Source organism: Gigantopelta aegis, chromosome 5 (assembly GCF_016097555.1).
Source record: "Gigantopelta aegis isolate Gae_Host chromosome 5, Gae_host_genome, whole genome shotgun sequence".
Classification (NCBI taxonomy): Eukaryota; Metazoa; Mollusca; class Gastropoda; order Neomphalida; family Peltospiridae; genus Gigantopelta; species Gigantopelta aegis.
The window spans coordinates 19,528,108-19,552,472 of record NC_054703.1 but is presented as its reverse complement, the minus strand read 5'-3'; the positions used below and the strand labels follow the sequence as shown (position 1 = coordinate 19,552,472).

General features: G+C 38.4%; 1 protein-coding gene across 1 annotated transcript in view; it reads right to left on the bottom strand.

Annotated features, from left to right (window-relative positions):
* LOC121373359 (tyrosine-protein kinase Fer-like) overlaps nucleotides 1–14,494 on the bottom strand; it is a 77,348-nt gene extending 62,854 nt beyond the window's left edge. The window contains exon 1 of the mRNA XM_041499957.1: nucleotides 14,386–14,494. The gene's annotated coding sequence lies outside the window, so the exon portion shown is untranslated. The remainder of the gene's footprint in view (nucleotides 1–14,385) is intronic.
* Between the last annotated feature and the right edge of the window lie 9,871 nt (nucleotides 14,495–24,365).

The window sequence follows — 24,365 nt, the reverse complement described above, 5'->3', positions numbered from 1 at the left end:
GGGCTACATGTACTTTTACTAAATGACAATAAAGGGCCCCATTCACTTCCACACGAGTCCAAAAATAAAGTTTAATTGTGGTACTCAAAACTTGTATGTTGTATAATGTTTAATTGTGGTACTCAAAACTTATATGTTGTATAATGTTTAAAGTTTAATTGTGCTACTCAAAACTTACATGTTGTATAATGTTTAACGTTTAATTGTGCTACTCACAACTTACATGTTGTATAATGTTTAAAGTTTAATTGTGCTACTCAAAACTTACATGTTGTATAATGTTTAAAGTTTAATTATGCTACTCAAAACTTATATGTTGTATAATGTTTAAAGTTTGTATGTCCAAACTTTTCTTCAGCAAATATCACTGACAAAAAAGTTATGACTCTTTTTCATCTGTCAACAAAGGGTGGATACAGACACTACACTGGTACTATAACACCATGACAAAATATAAAAAACTACAAAAACACAACCTAAATGAATGTTTATTTACTTCTTTTAATGTATTCCAACAATTTAATGATATAATTATTGTTGTATAACTTAATATTTTATCTTTGCCATAAATGTACTATTATGGTATGCCATATGATATCCATAAAATGTTTCAAAATGCATTTCTGTTTGTATTAACAGTTCATGGTAAATCTACATGTAACTAAAGTTTATTTCAATAAAAGTATGCCCATTTCACTATTGGAAAATGTACCAATGGGAGTTATAATTCTAAGTTTATAATGCTAATGTCAGTAGCTTCTTTCTTTTTCACATTAAGGTTACGGACACTATACAATCTTATATATAACAAGACATAAATGCACTTCATCAAACTAATATTGTGCCTAAGATTTAACTGACCGTTAAAGAACAATTTATGCTTTTATGCATCACATGACTAATAAATACGAATGTAAGAGATAAAATAAAACTGCTAGTTGTACTGAGATATCTTAAAATTATAGAGTTCCATTTCCAACAATTATTCCTAATTGAGACAGCGAAGGATGCGGATGTATTCTACGAACATCGAAGTTTCTCTCTCCCCCACCCTAGGGGCTGTGTTGCGTGAGCTTGGCTCTTTGGCCGAGTATCGCGTTGAACACAATGGGAGTTCGGCCATTGTTATCCTCTTTTATGGTGACAATAAACCAAAGAGAGCGAGCAGTAGGAGGAGAAGGCATCCCAAGGCGGCTCAGGGGGGGGACCGGCCATTGGGGGGGGGGGGGGGGGGTGTGGCATTGTATTGTATTACATGCAGCAAATAAATATGACTGAAAGGTTATTTTGTAGACAACATATTTCAAATGTACAAATGTTGTATACTGGATGATAATGTAAACCAGGTGTTTTTACATTTTGCTGTGTTTGAAGAGTTTTGCTGATACAATGTAGTGATAGCAGTAATTTGTATCCAGCAGCACAAGAGTGCTGTCGGTGATGCCCTCAACCCACAGCCATTTACTATTATATCTCAACCGCAGTAATTTCTGTCTGTGTCGCCGTTAAGTTCGAACACTGGGTTAAACCCACAGCCATTTACTATTATATCTCAACCGCAGTAATTTCTGTCTGTGTCGCCGTTAGGTTCGAACACTGGGTTAAACCCACAGCCATTTACTATTATATCTCAACCGCAGTAATTTCTGTCTGTGTCGCCGTTAGGTTCGAACACTGGGTTAAACCCACAGCCATTTACTATTATATCTCAACCGCAGTAATTTCTGTCTGTGTCGCCGTTAGGTTCGAACACTGGGTTAAACCCACAGCCATTTACTATTATATCTCAACCGCAGTAATTTCTGTCTGTGTCGCCGTTAGGTTCGAACACTGGGTTAAACCCACAGCCATTTACTATTATATCTCAACCGCAGTAATTTCTGTCTGTGTCGCCGTTAGGTTCGAACACTGGGTTAAACCCACAGCCATTTACTATTATATCTCAACCGCAGTAATTTCTGTCTGTGTCGCCGTTAGGTTCGAACACTGGGTTAAACCCACAGCCATTTACTATTATATCTCAACCGCAGTAATTTCTGTCTGTGTCGCCGTTAGGTTCGAACACTGGGTTAAACCCACAGCCATTTACTATTATATCTCAACCGCAGTAATTTCTGTCTGTGTCGCGTTAGGTTCGAACACTGGGTTAAACCCACAGCCATTTACTATTATATCTCAACCGCAGTAATTTCTGTCTGTGTCGCCGTTAGGTTCGAACACTGGGTTAAACCCACAGCCATTTACTATTATATCTCAACCGCAGTAATTTCTGTCTGTGTCGCCGTTAACTTCGAACACTGGGTTAAACCCACAGCCATTTACTATTATATCTCAACCGCAGTAATTTCTGTCTGTGTCGCCGTTAACTTCGAACACTGGGTTAAACCCACAGCCATTTACTATTATATCTCAACCGCAGTAATTTCTGTCTGTGTCGCCGTTCGAACACTGGGTTAAACCCACAGCCATTTACTATTATATCTCAACCGCAGTAATTTCTGTCTGTGTCGCCGTTGTTCGAACACTGGGTTAAACCCACAGCCATTTACTATTATATCTCAACCGCAGTAATTTCTGTCTGTGTCGCCGTTAACTTCGAACACTGGGTTAAACCCACAGCCATTTACTATTATATCTCAACCGCAGTAATTTCTGTCTGTGTCGCCGTTAACTTCGAACACTGGGTTAAACCCACAGCCATTTACTATTATATCTCAACCGCAGTAATTTCTGTCTGTGTCGCCGTTAACTTCGAACACTGGGTTAAACCCACAGCCATTTACTATTATATCTCAACCGCAGTAATTTCTGTCTGTGTCGCCGTTAGGTTCGAACACTGGGTTAAACCCACAGCCATTTACTATTATATCTCAACCGCAGTAATTTCTGTCTGTGTCGCCGTTAGGTTCGAACACTGGGTTAAACCCACAGCCATTTACTATTATATCTCAACCGCAGTAATTTCTGTCTGTGTCGCCGTTAACTTCGAACACTGGGTTCAACCCACAGCCATTTACTATTATATCTCAACCGCAGTAATTTCTGTCTGTGTCGCCGTTAACTTCGAACACTGGCTTAAACCCACAGCCATTTACTATTATATCTCAACCGCAGTAATTTCTGTCTGTGTCGCCGTTAACTTCGAACACTGGGTTCAACCCACAGCCTGGGTTCAACCCACAGCCATTTACTATTATATCTCAACCGCAGTAATTTCTGTCTGTGTCGCCGTTAACTTCGAACACTGGCTTAAACCCACAGCCATTTACTATTATATCTCAACCGCAGTAATTTCTGTCTGTGTCGCCGTTAGGTTCGAACACTGGGTTAAACCCACAGCCATTTACTATTATATCTCAACCGCAGTAATTTCTGTCTGTGTCGCCGTTAGGTTCGAACACTGGGTTAAACCCACAGCCATTTACTATTATATCTCAACCGCAGTAATTTCTGTCTGTGTCGCCGTTAGGTTCGAACACTGGGTTAAACCCACAGCCATTTACTATTATATCTCAACCGCAGTAATTTCTGTCTGTGTCGCCGTTAACTTCGAACACTGGGTTAAACCCACAGCCATTTACTATTATATCTCAACCGCAGTAATTTCTGTCTGTGTCGCCGTTAACTTCGAACACTGGGTTAAACCCACAGCCATTTACTATTATATCTCAACCGCAGTAATTTCTGTCTGTGTCGCCGTTAGGTTCGAACACTGGGTTAAACCCACAGCCATTTACTATTATATCTCAACCGCAGTAATTTCTGTCTGTGTCGCCGTTAACTTCGAACACTGGCTTAAACCCACAGCCATTTACTATTATATCTCAACCGCAGTAATTTCTGTCTGTGTCGCCGTTAACTTCGAACACTGGGTTAAACCCACAGCCATTTACTATTATATCTCAACCGCAGTAATTTCTGTCTGTGTCGCCGTTAACTTCGAACACTGGGTTAAACCCACAGCCATTTACTATTATATCTCAACCGCAGTAATTTCTGTCTGTGTCGCCGTTAACTTCGAACACTGGGTTAAACCCACAGCCATTTACTATTATATCTCAACCGCAGTAATTTCTGTCTGTGTCGCCGTTAGGTTCGAACACTGGGTTAAACCCACAGCCATTTACTATTATATCTCAACCGCAGTAATTTCTGTCTGTGTCGCCGTTAGGTTCGAACACTGGGTTAAACCCACAGCCATTTACTATTATATCTCAACCGCAGTAATTTCTGTCTGTGTCGCCGTTAACTTCGAACACTGGCTTAAACCCACAGCCATTTACTATTATATCTCAACCGCAGTAATTTCTGTCTGTGTCGCCGTTAACTTCGAACACTGGGTTAAACCCACAGCCATTTACTATTATATCTCAACCGCAGTAATTTCTGTCTGTGTCGCCGTTAACTTCGAACACTGGGTTAAACCCACAGCCATTTACTATTATATCTCAACCGCAGTAATTTCTGTCTGTGTCGCCGTTAACTTCGAACACTGGGTTAAACCCACAGCCATTTACTATTATATCTCAACCGCAGTAATTTCTGTCTGTGTCGCCGTTAACTTCGAACACTGGGTTAAACCCACAGCCATTTACTATTATATCTCAACCGCAGTAATTTCTGTCTGTGTCGCCGTTAACTTCGAACACTGGGTTAAACCCACAGCCATTTACTATTATATCTCAACCGCAGTAATTTCTGTCTGTGTCGCCGTTAACTTCGAACACTGGGTTAAACCCACAGCCATTTACTATTATATCTCAACCGCAGTAATTTCTGTCTGTGTCGCCGTTAACTTCGAACACTGGCTTAAACCCACAGCCATTTACTATTATATCTCAACCGCAGTAATTTCTGTCTGTGTCGCCGTTAACTTCGAACACTGGGTTAAACCCACAGCCATTTACTATTATATCTCAACCGCAGTAATTTCTGTCTGTGTCGCCGTTAACTTCGAACACTGGCTTAAACCCACAGCCATTTACTATTATATCTCAACCGCAGTAATTTCTGTCTGTGTCGCCGTTAACTTCGAACACTGGGTTAAACCCACAGCCATTTACTATTATATCTCAACCGCAGTAATTTCTGTCTGTGTCGCCGTTAACTTCGAACACTGGGTTAAACCCACAGCCATTTACTATTATATCTCAACCGCAGTAATTTCTGTCTGTGTCGCCGTTAACTTCGAACACTGGGTTCAACCCACAGCCATTTACTATTATATCTCAACCGCAGTAATTTCTGTCTGTGTCGCCGTTAAGTTCGAACACTGGGTTAAACCCACAGCCATTTACTATTATATCTCAACCGCAGTAATTTCTGTCTGTGTCGCCGTTAAGTTCGAACACTGGGTTAAACCCACAGCCATTTACTATTATATCTCAACCGCAGTAATTTCTGTCTGTGTCGCCGTTAGGTTCGAACACTGGGTTAAACCCACAGCCATTTACTATTATATCTCAACCGCAGTAATTTCTGTCTGTGTCGCCGTTAGGTTCGAACACTGGGTTAAACCCACAGCCATTTACTATTATATCTCAACCGCAGTAATTTCTGTCTGTGTCGCCGTTAACTTCGAACACTGGGTTCAACCCACAGCCATTTACTATTATATCTCAACCGCAGTAATTTCTGTCTGTGTCGCCGTTAACTTCGAACACTGGCTTAAACCCACAGCCATTTACTATTATATCTCAACCGCAGTAATTTCTGTCTGTGTCGCCGTTAACTTCGAACACTGGGTTCAACCCACAGCCATTTACTATTATATCTCAACCGCAGTAATTTCTGTCTGTGTCGCCGTTAACTTCGAACACTGGCTTAAACCCACAGCCATTTACTATTATATCTCAACCGCAGTAATTTCTGTCTGTGTCGCCGTTAGGTTCGAACACTGGGTTAAACCCACAGCCATTTACTATTATATCTCAACCGCAGTAATTTCTGTCTGTGTCGCCGTTAGGTTCGAACACTGGGTTAAACCCACAGCCATTTACTATTATATCTCAACCGCAGTAATTTCTGTCTGTGTCGCCGTTAGGTTCGAACACTGGGTTAAACCCACAGCCATTTACTATTATATCTCAACCGCAGTAATTTCTGTCTGTGTCGCCGTTAACTTCGAACACTGGCTTAAACCCACAGCCATTTACTATTATATCTCAACCGCAGTAATTTCTGTCTGTGTCGCCGTTAACTTCGAACACTGGGTTAAACCCACAGCCATTTACTATTATATCTCAACCGCAGTAATTTCTGTCTGTGTCGCCGTTAGGTTCGAACACTGGGTTAAACCCACAGCCATTTACTATTATATCTCAACCGCAGTAATTTCTGTCTGTGTCGCCGTTAACTTCGAACACTGGGTTAAACCCACAGCCATTTACTATTATATCTCAACCGCAGTAATTTCTGTCTGTGTCGCCGTTAACTTCGAACACTGGGTTAAACCCACAGCCATTTACTATTATATCTCAACCGCAGTAATTTCTGTCTGTGTCGCCGTTAACTTCGAACACTGGGTTAAACCCACAGCCATTTACTATTATATCTCAACCGCAGTAATTTCTGTCTGTGTCGCCGTTAGGTTCGAACACTGGGTTAAACCCACAGCCATTTACTATTATATCTCAACCGCAGTAATTTCTGTCTGTGTCGCCGTTAGGTTCGAACACTGGGTTAAACCCACAGCCATTTACTATTATATCTCAACCGCAGTAATTTCTGTCTGTGTCGCCGTTAACTTCGAACACTGGGTTAAACCCACAGCCATTTACTATTATATCTCAACCGCAGTAATTTCTGTCTGTGTCGCCGTTAACTTCGAACACTGGCTTAAACCCACAGCCATTTACTATTATATCTCAACCGCAGTAATTTCTGTCTGTGTCGCCGTTAACTTCGAACACTGGCTTAAACCCACAGCCATTTACTATTATATCTCAACCGCAGTAATTTCTGTCTGTGTCGCCGTTAACTTCGAACACTGGCTTAAACCCACAGCCATTTACTATTATATCTCAACCGCAGTAATTTCTGTCTGTGTCGCCGTTAACTTCGAACACTGGGTTAAACCCACAGCCATTTACTATTATATCTCAACCGCAGTAATTTCTGTCTGTGTCGCCGTTAGGTTCGAACACTGGGTTAAACCCACAGCCATTTACTATTATATCTCAACCGCAGTAATTTCTGTCTGTGTCGCCGTTAACTTCGAACACTGGGTTAAACCCACAGCCATTTACTATTATATCTCAACCGCAGTAATTTCTGTCTGTGTCGCCGTTAACTTCGAACACTGGCTTAAACCCACAGCCATTTACTATTATATCTCAACCGCAGTAATTTCTGTCTGTGTCGCCGTTAACTTCGAACACTGGGTTAAACCCACAGCCATTTACTATTATATCTCAACCGCAGTAATTTCTGTCTGTGTCGCCGTTAACTTCGAACACTGGGTTAAACCCACAGCCATTTACTATTATATCTCAACCGCAGTAATTTCTGTCTGTGTCGCCGTTAAGTTCGAACACTGGGTTAAACCCACAGCCATTTACTATTATATCTCAACCGCAGTAATTTCTGTCTGTGTCGCCGTTAGGCTCGAACACTGGGTTAAACCCACAGCCATTTACTATTATATCTCAACCGCAGTAATTTCTGTCTGTGTCGCCGTTAGGTTCGAACACTGGGTTAAACCCACAGCCATTTACTATTATATCTCAACCACAGTAATTTCTGTCTGTGTCGCCGTTAACTTCGAACACTGGGTTAAACCCACAGCCATTTACTATTATATCTCAACCGCAGTAATTTCTGTCTGTGTCGCCGTTAGGTTCGAACACTGGGTTAAACCCACAGCCATTTACTATTATATCTCAACCGCAGTAATTTCTGTCTGTGTCGCCGTTAGGTTCGAACACTGGGTTAAACCCACAGCCATTTACTATTATATCTCAACCGCAGTAATTTCTGTCTGTGTCGCCGTTAGGTTCGAACACTGGGTTAAACCCACAGCCATTTACTATTATATCTCAACCGCAGTAATTTCTGTCTGTGTCGCCGTTAGGTTCGAACACTGGGTTAAACCCACAGCCATTTACTATTATATCTCAACCGCAGTAATTTCTGTCTGTGTCGCCGTTAGGTTCGAACACTGGGTTAAACCCACAGCCATTTACTATTATATCTCAACCGCAGTAATTTCTGTCTGTGTCGCCGTTAACTTCGAACACTGGGTTAAAAATAGTTAACTTATAAATATGTGTATGTTCATTTCTGTCACATCAACTTGTTATCAACAGTAATATTCACTTTATTCATTTTAGTAAAAAAAATCATAAAAAATTATTACTACATGTAAAATCCATACAGATAATTACTTGTTGTTTTTAAGTGAAAATTCCAGTGCCCACCCAGTAAGAATTTGTACCCTCTCAAAAACCCATACTATGTAGTTACCAAAAAGTTTGTTTTCACATTGAATAATTGATCATCGGCTATTTGGTAATTTTGACTTGTAGTCATCAGAAGAAACCTGCTACATTTTTCCATTAGCAGCCAGGGATCTTTTATATGCACTTCCCCAGAGACAGGACAGCACATACAACCTTTAATTGACCAGCTGTGGTGCACTGGTTGGGAGAGAAAAAAAACCAAAATCAGTTGAATGGATCCACCGAGGTGGTTCAATCCTGTGATGCAAGCACCTCACGCGAGCGCTCAACTGACTGAGTTACTAGGTCCTACTTATCACATATTATATGTATAGGTAGGCCTACTGAGTTACATTATTCTAGTATAGAACATTTTGTTTTCAAAATCTTGATTAGCAATATTTCTACTCAATTGAAAATTGATTAACAACTACTGTCTAATGACTTTCAAGATGTTTTCGGCCCCAGACGTTTTTTGGCCCTTGTCATTTCAGCACCAAAACCGCAGTCGTTTATGGCCCTTGTTAATTTCGGCACCATAACCGGTCGTTTTGGCCCCGATCTGCATTTGATTAAAGGTCCAGGCTTATCGAAAACATAATTCACTATTGTTTGGTATCTACGAATACCTTTAACAATATATATGAAGTATCAATAAAATAAATTCCAAAACATTTACCCATTTTTAATATATTCGCAAAAAAAAAGTTGCGTTTTTCTCATCGCTTGCCAAAACACCTCTGACTCCACGAGCTAAGTCATGTGACCCTGTGAAGTGCTATGTGGCATACTATGAAAATGTTATTATGCACAGCCTTTCACAGTTGACCTGAGATAGTTTTCAAATGTAAAATATGGTGAACCATTGTTTATAGTGTTTGGATGTATCAAAGCTGCAGTTTTCCCCAACTTTAAACAAACCAACAATCACAGGGTTTGCATGGAAGCGGTTCTTAAACCGAACCTGTGCGTAATGGAAAGGACCATCACGATAGGATAGGATCTGCAGTGACCACGTCATCCCTGGGGAGTATGACAATTATTTAAGGTGGTCGATAAGTATGACACCCATTTTATTTTTTAAACATATCTGTTCGAAGCTTGTATCCACACCGGCATGTTCTACAATTGTGCATGATACAGCAAACAAGAAACCATGATGAGCACCAGCTTAACTAGAGCTCAAAAGGGCGGGGGGGGGGGGGGGGGGGGGGGGGGGGGGTATCAGTACAGGGGCGGTAGTGTAAAAAATAGTGGCATGGCTTGAGGTTGCCTCTTTTCTTTCAAATTCAATTGCAAAGGACATTTTCACAGATACAACAAAATGTATATAACCCACAAAAGTGTCTTTTTCAAAAGTCCCATTCAGCTACCATTAATTTATTAGGAAACAAACTCTGTCAACACCAGATGCCTTCTATTCTGGACTTCGGAGGCAAATTCAAGAACAAGAGAACGGTTCATGTAGTAATTAGCTGCGATCATACCTCTACTACATGTAGCTGCCAGTGGTCAACTTTTAAACAATGACGGCAGTTCCCCAGTAATTAGGACACCACAGAAAGTGTTAAGAAATAATCGCGCCTCTTTGAAAGCTTAATAAACAATGAACAACACCTGTAGTAACAGGTGTAGGTAGCAAGATAAATCATATTATTATTTGTATGTGTTCATACCTGCATTGCATCATACTGATCTGTCTAAAACAATAAAACTATAAATTCAGACCCCTGTTTCATGTGATGTTAATCCATAAAATAATGTTATTTGTTCTGCTTCTTGTTTTAAATGAGTTCTGGTTTGAACCCACATTTTTATTACAGTCATATGTTAATATCCTACTTTCTAAAGTCCTAGCTGAACTTGTGTCCTAGCTGCTTCTCACAACTAGTTTTACCGTGCTCATATACCACTTCCTGACTAATCGAGGTACCATTAGAGTATATATAGCTATAGATGTACAAATGTGATAAGACCAAAATGTCCAAACTAGCATCCATTAAGAATCAGCTGCTTTTCGAAAAATCATTGTCTGCTGTCGGCATGTTGACCTACTAACAGAATGAGTGGAATCTGCCGCATGCTACGTCACAGGTCTGATAAGGGTCAAATTGACTAAGCAGTGGGTTTTTCCCCCCAAGTATTTTACAAAGAGTCACTTCCTTAATAATTGGGATGGTATTTTTGTTTTGCTTTTTTAAATACTGTAATATTTATGTATTTTTTTATATACTGTGTATTAATAATGTGCCATAAGCCTGGACTTTTAAATAAAACTATTTAATCACTGTGTGTTAAATTTTGTTACTTATTTTAGATTTTGTTAATTAGTTTGTGTGCAATACTTTGTGCTATATATTAATTATCAATTATTTCTGACAAAGTGTGTGCCTTTAAGTGTAAAAAGACTTTCCAGATGTACACAAACAATTCTTATTAGAGGGCCATTTTACTACATTAGAAATTAAAAAGAAATGTTTCTTTGGTGGGTATTAACATGCTTATATCCCAATTATTATTTTATTTTCCATAAAATTAACATTACTGACATGAAACATAGTTTAACCCACAATTAATTTAGCCATTGTTGGATAATGAATTAAGAGGCCATTTAGCATGTTAAGAGCAATCATACGTTTTTAAAAGGTAATTAGATATGCTACTAGGGACTGTAACTACAGGCCCTAATCTAGAATTGAAAAAGTAGAAGTGACTTCTCCCTTAATTTCCAGAAGAAAGGGGCGAAGTTTGATAAAAATTGGAAAAGTGAACATTTATTGGTACATTTCGTAAAGTTTCGCCAGTTTCCATGTTCAATCGGAAAAATTCTGAATTTTACACTCGGTTCTAATCGTAATATATAGATATAAAATACTACTTCCGGTAATAAAGTTTAAACAAAACAGTTGTACGTTTAATTAAAAACGTGATATTATTAAGTAGTTGATAATGTGCCGTTGTGTTAAAATTAAAGTATTAATTAGTATTTTCTCAATCTAATTAAAATTAGCTCCACTATTACATGTGGATCTAACAGCAGCCAGTTGGAGCTCATGTCCACCAATCAAAACCTTACTTGCAGAATCCTGCCAGTGATTTAAAAATAATTTGAAAACATTCCGAATTATCCTGAGGGTATACGACATGTTTCGTGTGAATTACGAATGCCTTAAAACATGTTTTATTTTATAAAATAAATAATTTGTAATGTAAAACTGAAGACTGATTTAGTTGGGGTTTTTTAATATAAATAAATAAATAATTTTTAATGTAAAATTGAAGACTGATAACCTACCCCATATGTATTGGTATGGTTCGCTGCACTGAGGCCACTAAAATAGACTCGCCCGATATTTTTAGAATTTGTATGCTCCCAAATAACGTTATAAAAGGTGAAGTGTGATTGGTCAATATTTAAATTATTATTTACAGACGAAATGTTACCTGGACATTGAGGACTATAAGCAGTGTCGTTAGCAATCTGATTAAAATTAGTTCTGCTGGTCTAAATAAGGCATTCGTAATTCACATGAAACATATTATATACCCTCAGGATAATTCGGAATGTTTTCAAATTATTTTTAAATCACTGGCAGGATTCTGCAAGTAAGGTTTTGATTGGTGGACATGAGCTCCAACTGGCTGGTGTTAGATCCACATGTAATAGTGGAGCTAATTTTAATTAGATTGGTATTTTCTGGCATTAATTTTACTGAAATTAATATGACCGAGGATTAACAATGTTTTCCTTGTCAAGGCACAAGGTGCGACATGTGTTACTTTGAAAAACAATAGCCATGTTTACGGGAGCATTTGAAGAATGTCAACATTACACTACGACATGTATTTAATCTCTTCACAACAGAAACAGGCATGAGTATTACTATTAACATTTGTTGGTTGATTTTGATAATAAATTGAATACAGTAACACATTTCATCAAATCAACCACACATTACAATGCACATGCACAGAAACCATTTTCTGTTAATAAGCAGGTTCACAATTACTAGAGGATACATTCTGGGAATGCCAGACAACTCGGCCCGGAGGACAACTCGGCCCAGAGTTCTGAGACAACTCGGCCCACATCGAGACAGCTCGGCCCAGAGTTCTGAGACAACTCGGCCCATGGACAATCTTGTCTATTGTTGAATAATATTGTTGAACAAGTGTTGTTTTTTTAAATTAAAGTATTCTCACAGAAATAAAAGAATGTGTTTTTTGTTTTTTGTTAAATTGATAAATTGTTGACTGGTGACCCTCATGGACTATGTGGATGAGGAGCAGCGTGTGGTCTGTGAACGCCTGGTCAGTCTTCAACCAGAGTGTGAGGACTAACAACGATGTGGAGGGCTGGCATCACCGACTGAATCACCGTGCCCTTGGAACAGCCCCTCCCTTCTACAAGTTGGTTCCCATGCTCCAAACTGAAGCCAGGCTGGTTCCTCTGACATGCCGGTTCATCTCAGAGAGGAAGATGCGACGGCGACAGAGGAAGGCTTTCAGGAATCTGCAGGGGAAAATTTTCGAACTGTGGGGACGCTACACAGATGGTGAAGTGTCCACTTCGAGATTCCTGTCTGCCTGTGGAAAGCTGTACGCCCCTGTTGCACACTGACGTTTATATTTTGTTGGACGTTTTATTTCTATGTTCTTTTGGTGATTGGTGTTTTATTTCTATATTATTTCTTTATTATAACTATTTATGTATATGTGTTCTGTTGGGTTTTTTGCATACATATGTGCGTATGTATTTAATGTAATAAATGTGGGAATTTGGCAAACGATGTCTTTTGCGTTATTTCTATAGTACAATACTTCTAGAAACCCATCCGACACTACGATATGCGCCTACGACATAAACAATTGTCATTCTTAATGGTGACCATATAGTTAGCGGTATCTATCAGTATAATGCATTATTATTACTATAGTACAATACTTCGACACTACGACATGGCCAACTATCATACTTAACACGCATATAATGTGTCACAGCATGCCCCGTCTATCAGTGGCTGAGATGTTTGGGCCGAGATGTTTGGGCCGAGATGTTTGGGCCGAGTTGTCCCCCGGTCCGAGTTGTCTGGTCCCCCATTCTGGTGCCAAAGAAAAAATACTATCTGACATATGGCGACAAGGTGCCAGGTGAGCTATGGCAATAAACAAGTCGGGATCTTGACGTCTGTTATGCGATTCTGTTTTTGAAATAGGATTTGGTCCAAAATCTTCTGATAACTTTGACTTCTCATTACTGCTAATAACTGCGAAAACAACGCTCATTTCGCCGGGAACATTAATTAAGGCCTGTAACTACATAATTATATACATTATTTAGAAATTACAAACAATAATGCTTTAAATATTGTATATGGGGCCAAAACGTCTAGGGCTGAACATGCACCAGGGCCAAAACAACCTGATACCGTTTAATGTTTTAAAATTGTGCAGCGATCTCTGAAACTTTGTGTAGCGAATCGTGATGTGATATTGAACAAAATGTTCCCTGGCAAGGTATCTGTAATTTCATTTTTAAATTCCCAATACAAAATAGTAGTTTTCAAGTCAGGTCAATTTGTATATTGTAAATTGTATATTAAAACCCCCCAGAAATATACATTTCAGTGACAGATGAATCACTGAATCATTCCTTCCATAATCATCCATAGGCTCTACTAACAAACAATATACACTCAATGTGCTGGGGATACACTAAAATCTTTACATATTCTGTAAACATATTTATAATGAACTAAATTAGTTGCAAACAGGGCGGACCAGTAATAAAGTTTCAACTCCCCCCAGGCTCCAATCCAACCATGCCATGCATGCGTGCGTGTTTCTGACTGCTGGCAAAACACCGACTATCTTTCAATCGCTCTCAATTTCAAACTTATTAACCATACAACAGTACTTCAAGCAAAAAGCTAAACAATCTCTTTACCTGTGATGTAGAACAAAAATTCCGAGAAATGGACGCCTGAATAAGTAGAAAACATCGCAAAGCAACACCCCAAACTATCTTTAGTTTATTTTTTGTAGAATACTTCCGCTTCGTTCTTGTTTGCGTAAAACGTCACCAATTTGTGTGTAGATTTTTGGTTTATATAAAAATAGGATTTGTTTCCGATCTTAGGCATCCATGAAATATGTAACTCCTAAAATATCCTATCGACCTAGATCGAAGTGTAACACGAACATCAACTAAGCAGTCGATATCTACCTTTTATCATTCATTAAAGGCTTTTGTAGTGACATTCAACCCAGAATACTGACATTGTTGAAAATAATGATAATGGATGATAAAAAGAATACCTCATTGTGTCTTGTGATATATCTGCTACAATTTTTTTTTTTTATCAGCACTCGTTGATAAAAGTATAAAAATCCTTGGCAAGCCTCGGATTTCATACTTGTATCAACTCGTGCTGATAAATTATGATATCACAAGACACTCATGGAGTATCCTCTGTTTATCCTTTAAACTGATATCGGTGTTTGTATTAGCAGAGATTATAGTCTATGGGCCAAATACCGAAACACCCCTAGGGATTTTTGGAGACAAGTATTTTTTCGATATCCCATTACATATGAATTTAATATCTGCTTGTCTGCAGCAAAATGTTGGTGGATTAAAAAATATATCGCCATTTGTGTTCCAAAATTAGTATATGGAAAAATTAAATATAGTCATAAAGTTGTCATCCATATACATTTTTAGCAGATATCAAGTCAAAATGAATGATATTCATCCTATACTAGATGTTAATATTAATAAACCAAATAACAATGCAATATGTGGTATGAATCATGATATACTGATCGGCAAACGTTAAGCAATGCCTAAAATGCATTATTTTCTATATTTACACATACTTTGGGCTGCTTGAACCTTTTATTATTAAAAATAACACTTTATTTAATATATTGAGGCAGCATTATTCAAATATGGTTCAGTATATCTTCCTATACTATACTCAACAAAATTAATTATGGGCCAAAAGATATTTTAGCATTTTCCTTTAAATATGGCGAAAATACAACTTCTTCCGTTGAAAGTTGTTTGCATTGTGCCATGTTCTTAAAGTTAATGATGTAAATAACAATTTAGAGAGAACACAATGGCAAATCCTAGCCTAATGCTCATTTCAATATTTTTCATAAATATGTGAAATATCCAGTGTTTTTTGTGTGTATCACCAGTCAAATTTGACTGAAACAATGTTTAGAAGTCATGTATATGACCCATACTAGCTGAAATAATATGACGGTAACAAAGAATTATATATTATAATATAAGAAAGTTTGCTAGCCCTTAATTAATTTTGTTGAGTATACATGTATGTGTTTCAATATTATGTAGATGTCCCTCTTTAGTAAACATCAGTGTTAAACATTTAAACATCAGTTTTGTGTACATACCGTAATTTCTTTTGCATTACATGTACAATTCATCTATCTCACATATGTTCATCTTATACTAGTCTGTGTTTGTAATATTTTTAGATTTGCTTTTATATTTACATTGTGCTTAACTTATGCTCCTGTGTATATACATGTAATTAGTATCTACATCGAATATTGTCATCAGCACTAGAAAAGTTTTGACTTCCTTTCATATTCCTTTGTATTTTCATGCAATTAAAAACCCTTGCTGCTAATCGAAAAGAGTAGCCCATGAAGTGGTGGCAGCAGGTTTCCTCTCTCAATATCTGTGTGGTCCTTAACCATATGTCTGATGCCATATAACCGTAAATAAAATGTGTTGAGTGCCTCGTTAAATAAAACATTTTCTTTCTTTCTTTATATGCATTCTCAGAGCATTACCAGTGAATACATACATGTAGAGTGGAGAAGGCTGATTTATACTCTACTGTAGTTCAATATTATCATCTTTGGTTTGTCAACAAACATTTCCAGATATCTCTCAAGTCATAATGTTTTTTTTTGTGTTATTCGTACCTGCACTCCCATTGAGAAGATATATGAAAGAATCTACTTCTTAAATATATGATCATCAATTTTTGCTGACCTTACATGAGCTAACAACATTTCAAGGAAGTCTTGATGTTGCTTGAGAATATTGAAAACCATCAGTTTTTCATTCTGCATAAAGCACTGTTGATATTATAGCCAGTAACGGCAAACACAGCTGGAATTGTTAGTTGGTGTCTTCCCTGCATCCTTAATGATGCCGTGCACATCTATAAGATGCCTCTTATTGCCAGGTTTAGTGTATAAAAATGTATGTATCTGGGTTGGTGAACTAGCAGCAATGTACAGACATAGAAGTATTATAATCTTTGTCTCTGCATCTTCTTGTGTACTTTACAACACCCTCAGACATGGCTTGCATTTGAAACATGTACTTTATCTCACAGATAGAACACTCTTCCTAAAAGTAATGTCTTCCAGTCTCTTGAGACCTTTGTGGGGATTCCTTAGATCAAGTGTGCTTGGAAGAACCCCTTTCACATGAGAAATGTGGTGCCAAACCATGAATGGTGTTATTATGCTACTGTGGATTAGTGGCAAACCTTCCATCCAGCAGAGAATCCCTGAAAATACACTGTACCAATAGAGCAAATTGCAAGAGAGCAAATTGCCATGGTCTCATTTGGTATTCCCCAATCACATAGACATGGCTGAAAAATGTCTAACGAAATACTGAAGCTGAATTGGATGGTTTGTGATCTGATAATGCAAGAGCTGTTGACATATTGAGGGAGGAACAAGAGCAAAGGACCAAAGGAAAAATAAGAAATTACAGATATTGTGAACATGATAGACATTATATTTGGAATAAGACTGAAATAGGAAAGAAAGTCAAGTGCTAGATTTGCCTGATGACTATATTTCATGTCAATTATATACACCTAAGCATACATTAAGCACAATTTAAATAAAAATGTGTTTTTAATAATATCACAAGCTTCTGTGAGATAGATAAATTTTAAATTTAAAACACACATGCCGAGGAAAGGTACTTACAACTGGCTGGTACTAAGAATAGAGGGACATCTTCATAAATTTGTGAACACGGTATGTAAACTCCATTTACTGAACCACATTTGAATAATGAAGCCTCAATATGTTAAAAAAAACACCCAGGTAAATTGTTTTTAATAATAAAAGCTTCAGGCAATCCTAAGTATGTGTATTGCTTAATTTATTTTGAGAAGTATATAATTATTCATACCACATATTATATTGTTTTGTAGTTGTTAATAACATCTACTTTATACATGTAGAATAAAAGGAAGGATCTAGAAATAGAAAATTGTGAACTTCATATACATCATATTTGGGTTAGATAAAATGATTGAGAATTGGGAATGAAAGTTAGATTTTTATAGTGCTAAAATATTACAAATTTAAGCAAACAAAAAACTGTTGTGAGATAGGTAAATTGTACATTTAATGCAGACTTGTCTAGAATGGTATGTAAATTCACCTTTTTATGTTTGAAGACTTGTGTTTAACATAAAACATATTCACAACATCCATGTAAATGGTTTAGACAGCATGTATTGCACCATATTTAAATAATGCAGTTTTCAGATATTAAAGGCATACTGTCACAGACCACTGACCTATTTAATGGTCTAACAAAGTATTACCTGAGCAAAAATAATTTGATTTGTCCTTAAATGTACTTTATTCGACCATCTTTATAACCACCATACTCCATTTATTAATGATATTTTGTAAAAATAATTGAATTATGGCAATGGTCCATAATTAAAAAACTAAAATTGCCGAGAGATTTGACATGGATTTTACTCCATCATCGTTCAGTTAAGGTGATGCAATAGCTACATTTGGTTTCTAACAATTAATGTAATTGCTATTTATTATCCATTTTTAGAGAAATAAGGTCCTTAAATCTGTGACAGTATGCCTTTAAATACATTACAATAATAAAAGGTTCAAAAACTTTTAAGAATTATATAGCAGGAACTGTGTAACTTTTGCTGGTGAGTATACCCCTGGTACTGTATCCATACCACATATATTGCATTGCGTTGTGGTTTGTTGTTATGAACATGGAGTTTAGCATGAATAGCATTCATAATTTTGTCTTAAACCTGTTCAAAATATGTTTGGATGTTAACTTCAACATTGCAATGCAGTTTTAAAAAAATATATTATGTTTGTAATACTCAGGGCATTTCAAATTCATTACCTCACTATACTTAGATGCCAAAAATGTATTTATTTTTTGGTGGAATACATTCACCAGTAACCCAGCTTTAAAGTAAAAGCAGTGATATAGTCCAGAATTATTTTCAAATATTTTCAAAAATTAGGTAGAATATTCACCTTGATCAGAAATGTGCCCTGGTAAAACTAAATAGGGTGCCTACAGTCAAACATGCCACAACATATTGCCCGCAGACAAACTGATTTGAATATGTCTATGGATAGGCTTCAAAGATATACTCATCTTGAAAAATCCCTATGGGGGGGCATGGGGGGGTGTTATAGTGGGCCCACGGTCTATTATGACCAATAAAAAAGTGATAGCATGTGTTACTAAATTTTAACAAGTGCGTGCACTAGCATTTATGCAGTGGTGTGTTTAGAGTTTGGCGAGAGATGTTTCAGTGGTTGGGTGGGTCAAGTCATGCTTCCCGGGAAAATATATTTTCAATAGAAAAGAAAAAAGAAAGAAAATTAACTCCCTTTAGCAGGGAGGGGGTCGACCCTAGAACCACCACCCCCGCCTCCTCCGCATATGCACCTGAACCAGTTTATTTTGGACCAAATTTTAGTCGATAACTTATAGATTGATATAGATGCGCCTCCCCTCCACACGCGCACACGCACACACACACACACACACACACACACACACACACACACACACACACACACACACACACACTAGTGCAGGCCCGTAGGGACCGGGGGCGGGGGTGACCCTTTTTTTATCACATTAATGTTTGCCATTGTAACTCAAATCTGATATAGAATTTGTACCCGATCCGTCAGTGCCCCCCCCCCCCCCCCACACACACACACACACACACGGGAAGCTGAAGTTAGTTCGATATTTAACGTTCAACATCCACTATTCAATATTGTTCTGACAGAATAACATTCAATATTCATTTTTTTCTCGCAATTATGTGACATTCTTTAAAATCTACGATACATTTAAGTGTATGTCCTATGATCGATACTATGGTGAATCTACGGTGGCTTAGTGATATAAGGTAGTATATGGTGTGGAGCCTCGGAAATCAGCACAGAGCTAAGCATTGCCGAAATCTACAAAACACAATGATTATATAGCAAAATCATCAACATAGGCACACATCTGAAACTAAACAATAGAATGATTATGATATGATAAACAAATGTTCACTAGTGTACATTCCAACGATATATAACAAATACAGGGCGGCTCAGGGGCAACGTACACGGTAACGCCCCGTCAAAATATACGGTACACAGTATAACTACACCACCCTTGTTTACAGTCACACAATTCTGAAACTAAACATAGAAAGACTATGAAATTCTACAGATCCATCCTCTAGGGCATGTTCTATGGAAATGTGAAGTGTCTAGGGTACTTCGACACTCTATCTGAACGTGACGCACCGTTAAAGTTCGAAACATATCTCTCTCTCTCTCTCTCTCTCTCTCTCTCTCTCTCTCTCTCTCTCTCTCTCTCTCTCTCTCTCTCTCTCTCGCGCTGGGGCGGGACATAGCCCTGTGGTAAAAGCACTTGCGTAATATGCAGTTGGTCTAAGATTGATTTTCGTGCACAGTGTAAAATCAAGCTACCCACAATTCTGAAATTAAACATAGAATGTTTATCATATGATAAACAAATGTTCAGCAGTACACATTCAACCCATACATAACAAAGACGGGGTGGTTCAAGGGCGACCTTCAAGGTAACGCGATAAATTAGTGATAAATTCAGATTAAATCCATATAGAATGATTTTTGGAATTAAACATAAACCTGGAAACTATGCGTCGAACTTAGGGATCTTTCTCTGCAGTAAAGTTATAAGGGTAATTTGTACTACACGAACATTATTAGAGGGTGATAAGCCATGTAATGAAATGGCACTTTTCAAACATTTAGTATATTCAAGGGTTGAAACAGAATATTTTGCCGCATTGGAACGGCCTAATAGAAGAGAAAAATTCTTAAAACACTAGTGTTTCGAAGGGATCGTTGCCTCGTGCAATGAAGCCTTCGACATTATGTATCTACTATTAAAATTATTGGCAAATTATGCACAAAACGTAGGAAAAAATAGGCTTTGGAGGCCAGACCCACAAACCAGGTTAGAATCTTTTAACTAATCAATTTTAAACAAGATACAGATATTTTTAACATTCAAGGAGAACCTGGTTAATTGTAAATAGGTAGGATATTGATAAATAAATGGGGCAACCGTCGAATTGTCCGGTAGTGCCCGAAATGTAAAAAAAAAAAAAAAAAAAAAAACCCAGCAAGGTAACGCCCCATCCATATATACTCTGTCAAAAAAGAAACGCATAGGTGATAGGGAAAGAAGAAAAGTGTTTGATTAAAACAAATATGGTGTCTTTTTGTACAATGTTGTTGAATGACCATGTTTCATAATTCCCAAATGCACCCTAAAACAAATTTAACGCACGTTGTGGCACGTTGTGTGACAGTTGCAGGAAATCGGCGTGAAATGTTCAGATTTTGGCGAATGCACGTGAAACTCGGGGACAAGATTGGGGTTGTGATGGGTATTGACAGGTGCAATTCTCGCAATGATGCCTCGTGTCCATTTCGAAGTAGACGAGTTACAAGATGTCAAGACTAAACCTGTCGAATCGCAACATTGCAATAGGCCGCCTCCAGTTATGTGAATCGCAGTCAGCAGTCGGACACCACATGAACGTCCATCAGAGCACGATTACACGTCTCTGGGACAGGTACCAGCAGTTTCAATCAGTTGAAGACCGGCCCAGAAGTGGAAGACCTCGCATAACAACTACAGCACAAGATCGCTACATCCGGGTTCTGCACTTGCGTCCCCGAACCGCCACAGCAACGAACGCTGCTGGACGCATACCTGGTTTGAGAAGGGTGTCTGCACAAACCATTCGGAACCGACTTCGAGAACTGATTTACGGGCTAGGAGACTGTATGTTGGCCCCGTCCTGTGACGTCAACATCGACATTTACGTGTTCGCTGGTGGAACTGGCGGCGAGTATGGTTCAGCGACGAGTCACGTTTCATTCTACAGCGACATGATGAACGACAACGTGTTTACAGACGCCGCAATGAACGTTTTGCCAACAACTGCGTCGCCCAAATTGACAGATTCGGCGGAGGGAGTGTCATGATGTGGGGAACCATCTCATACACCGGCAGAAATGAACTTTGGTTCGTACAAGGCAACCTGACAGCTGTACGCTACCAGAATGAAATTCTTCGCCGTCACATGCTTCCCATTTTGGATCGACAGAAGAGAGAACTCTTTCAGCAGGACAATGCCAGGTCGCATACGACACATGTAACAATGGATTTCCTACAGAATGATATCATAGGATAAACATTCTATGTTTAGTTTCAGAATCGTGGGTCTAATCTGAATATTGAGCTGATCTCCGAATTTCGACAATTAACGGTGCGTCACGTTCAGATAGAGTCTCAAAGTACCCTAGACACTTCCACAGAACATGCACTAGAGGATGAATCTGTAGAATTTCATAAACTTTCTATGTTTAGTTTCAGAATTGTGTGACTGTAAACGAATGTGGTGTAGTTATACTGTGTACCACATATATGGATGGGGCGTTACCTTGATTTTTTTATTATTATTATTATTTACGTTTCGGGCACTACCGGACAATTTGCTGGTTACCCCATTTATTTAAAATATATGTACATTAAAGGTGTTTGTGCTTGTATCATAATAAAATATATTTACTGCATGCTTGTGTTCTTGTTTTCATTTAAAAACCTTTAGTGTATGTTGTTTAAAATTGATCAGTTAAAAGATTCTAACCTAGTTTGCGGGTCTGGCCCCCAAAGCTACAAACCGGGAGTTCCATGCCTATTTTGTCTACGTTTTGTGCATACTTTGCCAATAATTTTCATAGTTGATACGTAATGTCGAAGGCGTCATTGCACGAGGCAACGACCCCTTTAATGCAAAATATTCTGTTTCAACCCTTGAATATACTTAATGTTTGGAAAGTGCCATTTCATTACATGGCTTGTCACCCTCTAATAATTTTCCTGTAGTCCAAATTACCCTTATAACTTTACTCCAGAGAAAGATCCCCAAGTTCGACGCACAGTTGTCAGGTTTATGTTTAATTCCAGAAATCATTCTATATGGATTTAATCTGAATGTATCGCCAATTTATCGCGTTATCGTGAAAGTCGCCCTTCTGACGATAACTAGTTTAACGTGCCAATATACCACTAGGGTTTCGAACACGCCCATCCCCGAGTCCGACCTCCGATAAGATCGGTGGCCCGACTCGGGATGGAGGGGGGGGGGGGGGGGGGGGGGGGGGTGAAAATGGGCAGAATTTTGAAAATAGCAATTAGTAAAAAAGTTAATAGAATAAATTTAAAAAAAAAAAAAGGTTACAAGCCAGAAATAAAAAGAATTGACTGCTCGGCCGAATATTTATATAATTTGGAGCATTTTAGAAGGACAGTCCAAAATTAAATAAGAGAAAGAAGAGAGGATCGGACTATTTAATCATATTTAAAAAAAAGAAAGAAGTAATTTCGACATAAAATTTTGAACGCAGATCTAAAAGTTTAAAGTCTGATCGATATGTCCACGCGAGTGGCCTCGTTAAGGCCGTTTGGGTGCACAGCTTAAAGGGACGAGGTGGGTTGCATCCCGTTAAGAAAACCCCTAGATTGACAGTCGATAGACGTTGAAGGTGTAGTGCTGTACTGAAATACAGATCTCGAGAAGCCGGATCCGTCTGAACGAGAGAGAGAATCAGACTAGGGTATAGTCCAGTCGTCATGGTTTGGTATAGTAGTGCGGACGGGCCCGACTCCGGAGGATACGAGATGGTATCACCATAAAGCAAGGTAAAGTTTAGAAAAAGAGTAGTAGGGGCCAATCGCGCTTCCTATTTCTTCTTAGAGTGGGGCGGTCAATCTTCCAGTGCTGCTACGACCGGCTCGGACATGTAGAGACTAAACGGGAACAACCGTGGCGTTCTGCAGATTGGCCGTCATACGAGTCACGAAAAAAACCCAAGTCGACAGTCAGACGGAGAAATGACGTGGAGGCAAGGAATCTCGCTAAAAAAGAATCCAACCTGGTGGTGCAGGCTGTCGAAACGAGAAGCGTTCCAGCGTTCAATCAGTTCCAATGGCCGCATACATCCCAGTAGAAAACTTCATTTCGCTGACAAAAACAACGAAATGAAGGACCCCCAAGTGGAGCACACGAAAGCACGTGCAGTGTGCACAAGCGAAACAAACACGTCTTACCGCGTGGAGCTCCAGACTGGGAATGAGTCGCCCTTCAACCACCCCGTCTTTGTTATACATGGGTTGAATGTGCACTGCTGAACACTTGTTTATCATATGGGCGTAAATGGGGAGTTGCTATTCTATTCGTCTATTCTATTTGTCATGTATTGATGGGATGGGCACTATTGAACACCTCTTTATGAAATGATAAAAATTCTGTGTTTACTTTCTTTTTCAATACCTTTACAGTGTTAGTAGATTTTGGTGTGGATTACCACTTTGCTTTATTGCCCACACTATTAACGAACGAAAAACGTTTGAGGAGGATTTTAATATTTTAAAAATAAACAAAATGTTGTTATTTTCTTAGTAGAAAATGTAATTTTAGAAAGTGGATTGACATATAGAGTTATGATCTGTCTCCTACAAATGATTATTAAATATTCGCTATTTATTCATACGCC